The sequence below is a fragment of the Ursus maritimus genome, unplaced genomic scaffold (assembly GCF_017311325.1).
Source record: "Ursus maritimus isolate PB19 unplaced genomic scaffold, ASM1731132v1 scaffold_9, whole genome shotgun sequence".
Classification (NCBI taxonomy): domain Eukaryota; kingdom Metazoa; phylum Chordata; class Mammalia; order Carnivora; family Ursidae; genus Ursus; species Ursus maritimus.
Window position 1 is genome coordinate 31,759,367 of NW_024427107.1, and position 9,784 is coordinate 31,769,150.

The 9,784-nt window shown below is 35.8% G+C and overlaps 1 pseudogene; it reads left to right on the forward strand.

Moving 5' to 3' along the window:
• The first annotated feature begins 7,723 nt into the window (after window positions 1–7,723).
• LOC103661460 lies at window positions 7,724–8,716 on the forward strand (annotated as a pseudogene).
• Window positions 8,717–9,784: the final 1,068 nt, after the last annotated feature.

The window sequence follows — 9,784 nt, forward strand, 5'->3', positions numbered from 1 at the left end:
GGTTTGAAATGCAAATTTCACAGGTGCTCTTAACTGTTTGGGAAATTGCATTAACACCCTACTAGTATATCTAACATAAGGGCCAACCATGGATCAACAAACAGAGAAGGAACGTGTCTGCATAAGAAACGACAAAAATGAAACAGTGAAACAGACCCACGCACATTCAACCACTCGACATATGACAAAGGCAACCCTGAAATATATGGGCTAAAGCACGCTGTTTTTATTAACGATGCTGAATCAATTTTACACCAATATGGACAACAAGAAATCTTAATCCCTGCCCCACATCATGCCTAAAAGTCAATTCCCTATAACCAACAGTTCCACTTCTGGGCATAGACTCATCATAAATGAGTTAGTATGTTTACTAAAATTATGAAAAAGAATGAACATTCTTTTCATTCTTTGTATGACCCCAAATAATAAACAACTCCAAGTCTATAACAGAAGAAAAGGCAAATTTAACAACTCATATAATGATTACAATACAGCAACAAAAACGAATAACTTGCAAATACAACATATTCAAACGAATTTGGCAAATGTAATGTTAAGCGTAGTTAGTCAATAAAGAGTACCTACTGGATGATTCAAGTGTATGAAATTCAGAACCAAGCAAAACTAATCTATTATGCTCTAGTGGGCTGGTAGTGACTGAAAGGGAACACAGGAATGGTTTTGGGGGTGCTGATAACGTTCCGAGAATTCATTTAGATGCCGGGTACAGGTGTGTTCGTGCTGTGGCGCTTCATTGACTTTGTGTGTGTAAAATACATATGCATGTGTATAAATTATATATGATCTCTATGTAAGTCATATATATATGACTTCCTTCACATATGACTTACTTCAATAAAAAGTTTACTTTATATTGAGTGAACATTCCTGATTATTTATATCTATATATCAGGATTTTGTGAATCTTAAATTAATCCCTGCCATCCATGCATTTGTGCTGCCTACCTCTGAAACTTAATTTTGCCCAGCCCTAGGTCCCAACTCTCTCCCACTTCTTGTTCCCACAGAATCCCTCATTCAGCCTCTCTGCTTTGTATAGCCCATTGTCTCCTCTGCAACTCAAAATTGGGACTTTGCTTTGGCTAAGAGAATTGCCTCACATTTTGTATCATAAAATAACTAAACATCTTCTCTAATATCATATATAACTGAAACTATATTCTGAACTTATATCTAACATAGGACTTTTTATGAGACCACCAATGCCTAACCAAAGGCACATCAACCATTTTATTGACAGCATAGCTCTTATTTGGATGCAGCAAGAAAGTCCTTTTAGACCCAAACACACAACCACTCAACATCCTGGAAAGGTGAAAAGAAGACGGGAGCAAGGTGAAGGGGGAGAGAACCATATCTCTTACTGCAGAGTGAGCTTCTGATTAAAGTAAATAAAGGAAACTGAAAACCTTGTTAATTCCTATACAAAAGCAAGAGAATGTCTTCATTGGTTAGTGTGAGGTGAAATGCCAAAATAGAACATGTCAATGAAGGAACGAACCAGATTCCTGATCCTCATATAAATAATTCCTATAAATGCTTTAGTATGTGGTATTATCCACACTTCATTCTCCTCTGCTAGTATTTTTAATAAGAGAGGATATGATGTAACCTCCTGGAAACTTTATTTGAGAGCAAACACTGCTGTTAGCATAGAATATCAGTAATTTATTCTTGGAGAAATTTGGAAAGAACTGCACATCTAAAATTTTAAGTAATTTTTTTTAGCTTTGGCCATATTATTGTTTTGAATTTTTGAAATTCATAAATATCAAGCTGGTGCATTCTGTGAGCTACATCGAATGCTATTCATGGATATTTGCTGAATAAAGCAAGCATAAATATAGCCTGGGAATGATCCAACAGATTGGGTACTTCCATCTGTATCTGGGTGCCTGGCTAGGCATAACTTCTGGAAAGGTGCCAATTAAAAGTTCCCTGATGCTTGTTTATCTACCTGGATATCTGGATATTACATAGATACTGTCACCTTTCAGCATATTTTCTATGTACTGCGAAGAAATGTTTGAAGAAGCTTCTTAGTTATGATAATGCAAGGCAAGTATGCACCTATTGTTCTGAAGAAATAATGTAATAACACTGGTTATCTGTCCCCAGGGACTTTCACTCCCAATAATCCTTTGAGATTTCTGGAGAAGAAGGAAACGTTTTGCATGGACTCCTGGGAGGAAAAAGATAAGACGCCTCACTTTTCCCTTTGAAGTTCAATGATTTTAGAACGCCTATGAAATGATTCTGACTATTCTCAGTCAAGAGGGCACAAGGACCCAATGGAGAACTCATCATTCATATTGGAAAAACTATTTAGTAGTATCTCCTAAAGCAGGATATGCACTCACCTCATGAGTTAGCAATTCCATTCCTACTTTACATTCGAACAGATATTAGTTCATATGCTGACCTTAAGACTTATGCTAAAATATTCATAGCAACACAATTCATAATATTCCTAGGTATAAACCACCCAAATGTCTATCAACAGCTTAAGAGGTAAATAAATGGACTGTAGAGACATGATGTAATAATATATAACAATGAGAATGAAAAAAATATGCAAAATATGGTTGAATCTCAGAATCAGAATATTGAGAGAATGAAACTGGTGTGAAATAATATGTACTGTAAGGAGTCCTTGTATTTAAAGTTCAAAAGGGGTTATAACTAATCTATGTGGTTAGAAGTCAGTATATAGTAACTCTTGAATAGGGTCAATGACTGGAAAGATCTACAAAGGGAATTTTTGGTGTGCTAGCAGTGTTCTCTCTTAGTCCAGATGCTAGTTACATGGGAATATGTAGTTTGTGAATATTCATCAGGCTGTAGAGTTATGCTATGTGTCCTTTCCTGTATGTATGTTATACTTGAATTAAACATTTAAAAATATAGTAAGTCATGACCTTTTTTCGAAATGGCAAATTGTTATGGCCTTTTTACACATTATATTTTTAGGTCTAAATATGATGAAATAGTATCATTTAAAGAACATAAATAAATGATCTTAATAGAAAATATGTTTAAGGGCACCTGGGTGTCTCAGTCGGTTAAGTGTCTGCCTTCAGCTCAGGTTATGATCGCAGGGTCCTAGAATCAAGCCCCGCATCTGACTCCCTGTTCAGCGGGGAGTCTGATTCTCCCTCTCCCTTTGCCGCTCCCCACCCCTGCTTGTGCTCTCTCTCTCCCAAATAAATAAATAAAATCTTTTTAAAAATTTAAAAAAGAAAATGTTTATATATTTCATATTGTTAATGTATGTGTTAAATATATTTATAAAATTTATAAATAAACATATTTATTTATAATATGTAGCCACTTATTCTTTATGAACAGCAATAGGAATAATTTATTTGTAATATACTTCTTAGTATACCATAATACTGAACTTGGCTCACTTATTCTTTATAAGATTCAAAATTTGCACTTTAAAGTTTGAAAGGGATATCTGATTATGAAAACAGAAATATGCTTTTAATTATAAATCTACCTATCCCATCTTTTTCATCTACCTTATTCAACATCAAAAAAAAAAAAAAAAAGAAAGAAAAGAAAAGAAGAGAAAAAGAAAATACAACTGTTTTAAACTGTGAAACAATGACTTGATGTGAGACTGGCATTGCCCAGCACTTTAGTATTGAGGGTGGCTGGAACAGAATGTCTTAATGAACAGAGCCCCTGAAGAATTTGAGAAAAAAAAGCAAAGTATTATTATTAGCAATAAATCTCGTCAGCCTTGATTAGATTTTCTATAATTAACTAAACCCTGAGTTTAAAAATCACTTCCAAGTGAAAGATTATCAAAGTGCCAATAGTAAATAAGTTTCAGGTAGCAAGAATTAGGGAAGCATGTTTTAACCTTGGTGTTTAATATTTACATGCAATAATAATATAGATAACCCTATGAAATAGGTATTATTATTCTCCTTTCATAAATAAGAAAACCAAGACAGGGTGGTTAAAACCATGCATGAGGTCAGTAGAATGTGGGGGAGTCTGAATTTAAAACCAAGAATGTCTGATTTCAGTGTTGGCTTTTAACCAACATTTGATACTGCCCATGATACTATCAAAAGACCCCACAGAAAAGACACATGTTTTATAGACACTTTGAGTCTAAAAATATAATTTCTTATCAGTTCATCAAAGGGTTGCTAAAACTCAGGACAATGGAGGACTTTTGTGTATCTCAATATCACAGAGGAAAAAATATGTTTTCTCTAAAAGTTCAGAAAGTGACAGAGACAACATGTGGCAAATATGCTTTTGAAAGTTGGTATTTAAGGAAGTCTGCCTGGAAAAGTGAACTGTGGTTCTAGGGTTGAATGGCTTAAGGCTTTACAAATTTTTCAAACCTAAAAAAAAAAATAGTTATTCTTAAAGTTGAGAAAATGAAAAAATACAAAATTACAGTTAAGTAAATCCCATAAAATAAACTGATTCCCAGGTGCCGTACACTTCTTTTTAAAAAGATTTATTTATTTATTTATTTATTTATTTATTTATTTATTTGTTTGTTTGTTTATTTATGAGAGAGAGCATGAGCAGGAGGGGCAGAGGGAGAAGGAGAGAGAATCTCAAGCAGACTCCAGACTCCGGGAGCCCCACCGCAGGGCTTGATCCTGAGATCACAACCTGAGCCGAAACCAAGAGTCAGATGCTTAACCAACTCTGCCCCCCAGACAACCCCCAGATGCTGTACACTGTATAATTGGTATCTGTGCTGCAGGGTTTTTCCTCTGGCTATAATGGCTTTAACTTGTAGTGCGACACCATCCTTTTGACTTGTCCAAGCTCATTCATCAGTTGGTGTGCATTAAACTCTGCAAGGTAGCAGGATCTAGACCATGCAATGTTGTTGAATAAAAATATATGTGTGTGTATATGTATATATACATACTATCATATTATATAAAGGTTCCAATCCTCAAGATTCTCAGTCTATAAAATGAAATCCATTTGAAATTAATATTTTAGTACAGTGAATTCACATTTATTTTAATATTACAGAGAAAGATGGCATCACCTACTTACTTCTCTTCTCAGAAATAACTTAAAACTGATTGGAAGAGCAAGGATGAAAAACCCAAATATCATCTTCTATGAAATTAAGAGATATCTACATTCCTGGACTATAATAGAAATCATGGTCAAAAAGAAATGTCACGAGACATTAGGAGGGGATGCCTGTTGCTGCTAATAACATCAGACAATGTGGTAAAGAATTCTACTCGGAAGAAAGTGGCACACACCTAATGGCAAATAATTCCTTGTTTAGAACAATGAAAATCACTTGACAAGTCAGATTTTCAGAGAAAAGTCTGTAAGTGAGGCATGGTGAAGACTACACTGTGAGCTCAGCTATGGCCTCCAACCTCTGTTGCATGGAGAAGAGTGATGCCTGAAAGATATTTCCCTCTTTCTATCCCCTTCTATCTCTCTCTCTTTCTCTCTCTCTCTCTCTCTCTCTCTCTCACACACACACACACACACAATCTGTGTCACAGACAATTCTCATTAGCCAGAAATTAAACTTTACCCCCTTCTCACTATAAACAACTCCATCCAAGAAGAAGGCATCTCAGACAAAGGCAAATAATCATCACAAAGAAACCAAAGGGAACGTAAGATGTCCCAATGACAAAAGGAGAAAGGAAAGAGGAAAGGCAGATGGCACATAAAAAACATCAGCCAGAAAAATCTCTTCACACAGTAAATGAAAACTAAGCCCATAATAAAGTTATGAAAATAGAAATTAAGACAAAAAATAAATTTATAAGCCAAAAGACCAAAGCAGAGATAGAAGAATTTGGAGATAATGTGGCAAGACAAGAGATATAAATAAACCATGAGCCAGTAGAATTCAAGAGAGATGGAATTCAATAAAATCAAGCTAAGCAGGTATGACAAATACTATAAACCATCTGACATTGGCTAGGATGACAGGGCAAGTCTTCAAAGAAGAGAAAAAAGTTAATATAGATCTTAAAGGACAAATGGAATTGAGGTCAATCAGAGGAAGAAAAGAAGTCCAGTCTAATATAACATGTACAAAGGCATAAGTATATTTTATGGGACCTAAACATGGCTTTCTATACCTAAAGTATAGGATATAAGGGAGAGAAAAATGATGAATGGGACTGGAATTGTAGATAAGTATTGGATTTTGGAGAGCATTTTATGCCAAGCTAATAAATGTAACTTCATATTATTAGTAAAGAGGATCTACCAGTGGCTTCAGTCAGAAGATTAATATGATCATTTATATTTTAGAAAGATCATTCTGCCAACAGTGAGGGAGGCAGATAGATTAGGATGAATACAGGGGGCAGACAAAGAAGGGAGAATAATGGTAATTCCTTTCTGTAATCCAGATAAAATATAATGACATAATTATGGATAATGGCTATAGAAAAGTGTGAGAAAAAATAAGAAATATTTAATAAGAAATATCTACAAAACAGCTTGGCCAATTGCATATAACAAGTAAGGGAAACAAAACCTGAAGAATGACTCCAAGTGTCTGAATTGCTTGACTGGATGGATGGCATCCCAGCAATCAATACGGAAACACTGCAGGATATACAGGATAGGTGGAGGGGAGTGGGAGACAGAGATACTGAGTTACCTCTAAGTGAGTATATTATAGTACATCAAATAATCCAAATAATTATTGGACTTTAATAAAAAATGATACAGTACCAGAAACTGAATACCAAAAGGTATTGGCAAAATTTGACTGTTGTAAAAACAAGAAAATCATCCCTGTTTTCACATCAGATTTCATAATTTTAATCTGACATGGTTTTAATGTCTTTAACTATTAAAAATCATCACAAACTGTGTATCTCTCAATAGCACTAAAATCTCAGAGAAGAATTTACACAGAAATAATATAATTTATATACAATTATATATAAATAAAAAATATGTGATTTTATATTTCAATAAAATTGAAAAGTCAGTCTTAAAGGGAATCAACCTAAACTACCAAAATCATGTTTTAGACTTGGTTAGGAAACATAAGTACTCTCGACTTAAGAAAAATCTTGTCTTTCTTTTCTTTCTATAGTAATGTGTTCTGTGTTACTTTATAACATTAACAGTGCCAGATAATAACAAATGCTGTTCAACTTATTTCAATCTTTTCATTCAGCTTTTACTTTCATGTTGCCTAATTAGATGTCAACCAAATTTTCTGTTATATCATAGAAATTTAAGGATACTTGTAACATCATTTAACAAAGTCCTGTGAAATGCATCACGTAAAGCAGGCAGGGTTTTAACGTTGAAAAAAAAAAAAAAGAATAGGACATTCTAATGGCAAGGTACCATTGTGATGCTCTCCACTAAATTGTACCATATTTATTTATTCATCTTTAATGTCTGTTCCTACTACATAATGAATGAAGCACTATGCCTTTTCTTAGTTTGAGCCTTTCTTTAAATGCCCTTCCTGGCATTTTGTTCATTTTGTCTTTTGGTATGTATGGTTGGTCATACTCAGTTTCAGCTCTATTTGGCTATTTTTAATTTTGATGAGATTCCTTCCTATGCAGTTAAGTTACACATAACTTCCAAACAGATAAATGTCAATGTAGTTCTTACACATAAGAACCTCAGTGGGGAGAGGAGGGCCATGATCCAAAGGAACCAGAGCAGTTGAGGAAACTGTTTATTGCTGGTCTGAGCTTTGAAACTACAGGTTTAAGAGAACATTTTGAAAAATGGGGCACACTTACAGATTGTGTGGTGATGAGAGACCCCCAAACAAAATGTTCCAGGGGTTTTGGTTTTGTGATTTACTCTTGTGTTGAAGAGGTGGTTGCAGCAATGTGTGCCCCACCACAGAAGGTTGATGGGCGTGTAGTGGAACAAAAGAGAACTTTCTAGAAAGGATTCTATAAAGCCTGGTGCCCATCTAACAGTGAAGAAAATTTTCGTTGGTGGTATTAAAGAAGATACAGAAGAATATAATTTGAGAGACTACTTTGAAAAGTATGGCAAGACTGAAACCGTAGTATGGAAGACAGGCAGAGTGGGAAAAAGAGAGGATTTGCTTTTGTAATTTTTAATGATCATGATACAGTTTATAAAACTATTGTTCAAAAATACCACGCTATTAATGGGCATAACTGTGAAGAGAAAAAGGCCCTTTCTAACCAAGAAATGCAGTCTGCTGGATCACAGAGAGGTCATGGAGGTTGGTCTGGCAACTTCATGGGTCATGGAGGAAACTCTAGAGGTGGTGGTAACTTTGGCCGTGGTGGGAACTTCGTGGAAGAAGAGGCTACAGTGGTGGAGGTGGTGGTAGCAGAGATAGTTCTGGAGGCGGTGATGGTGGATATAACAGATTTGGAGGTGATGGTGGCAATTGTGGTGTTGGTCCTGGTTATAGTAGTAGAGGAGGCGATTGTGGTGGTGGACCAGGATATGGAAACCAAGGAGGCAGATGTGGTGGTGGAGGAGGATAGGATGATTACCATGAAGGAGGAAACTTTGGAGGTAACTATGGTGGTGGTGGGAACTATAATGATTTTGGAAATTATAGTGGACAACAGCAATCAAATTATGGACCCATGAAGGGGGAACAGTTTCGGTGGAAGAAGCTTGGGCAGTCCCTAGGTCATGGTTATGGATCTGGTGGTGAAGTGGTGGATATGGCAGCAAAAGGTACTAAAAATTTTTCAGAAGATAAAGGCTATCGTTCTTAACAGGAGAGAGAGGGAGGAGTTGTCAGGAAAGCCGTGGGTTACTTTGAGATAGTCGTCCCAAATGCATTAGAGGAACTGTAAAAATCTGCCACAGAAGGACCAATGATCCATAGTCAGGCAAGTTACTGCAGCTTAAACAGGAACCACTTCTTGTCCAGGACTGTCATAGCCACAGTTTGCAAAAAGTGCAGCTATTGATTAATGCGATGTAGTGTCGATGACATGTGCATTCCTGAGGTCTTTTATCTGTTGTAGCTTTGTCTTTGTCTTTTTCATTACACGGGGTTTATTGCCCTGTAAATTGTGGTAGTGGTACCAGGAATAAAAAATTAAGGAATTTTTAACTGAAAAAAAAAAAAAAAGGTAAGACAGATGGAGAAAAAGTAAGCAAATTTATTATTGACAAAGCTAATAACAGGTTATGTGACTCCTATCTTTAGATTAAAACCTTGATTTTCCTCAGCTTTTGCATATTCCAAGCTCTCAGTACCATTTTATTCTGCCACAGCTGTTTCTCAAGAGGTGGGAGTACAGGCATTGCTTTATTCCCAACTTGTTCCTCCATGGCCTTCATGGACTCCCACACACCATGATTTTAGGGAGTCCTGGACATTCTTCCTTACGATCAACCCAAGCAAGATTAAACCAACCCCTTAATTGTGGTTAAAGCTGCCATAAGCCGAAATGATACACGGAAGTCAAAAATCACATGTGACCAAATGCCAAAAAGTGTTGGTCCAGGCCTTATCAGTTAAAAGCTAATTATTATACTACAGTAAAACCCAGCAGTAATGCACTATATGAGCTGCTATAAATTACCAGAATCCTAACCCTATGTACCCAGCCCAACAAAATCCTAATATTCAAGTATCATTTTGTTTCCTAAATTTCACTTGTTTATTCCTCAAGATTTCAGCCCAATGTGGCAGATGTTAGGGTTTTGAGGAGGTCAATGTATAACACTCCTCGTCTCCTCACTTGGGTTCTAAACCAAAGAAGAAAGAAAAGTAAGACAAATTCAGATTATCACTAGG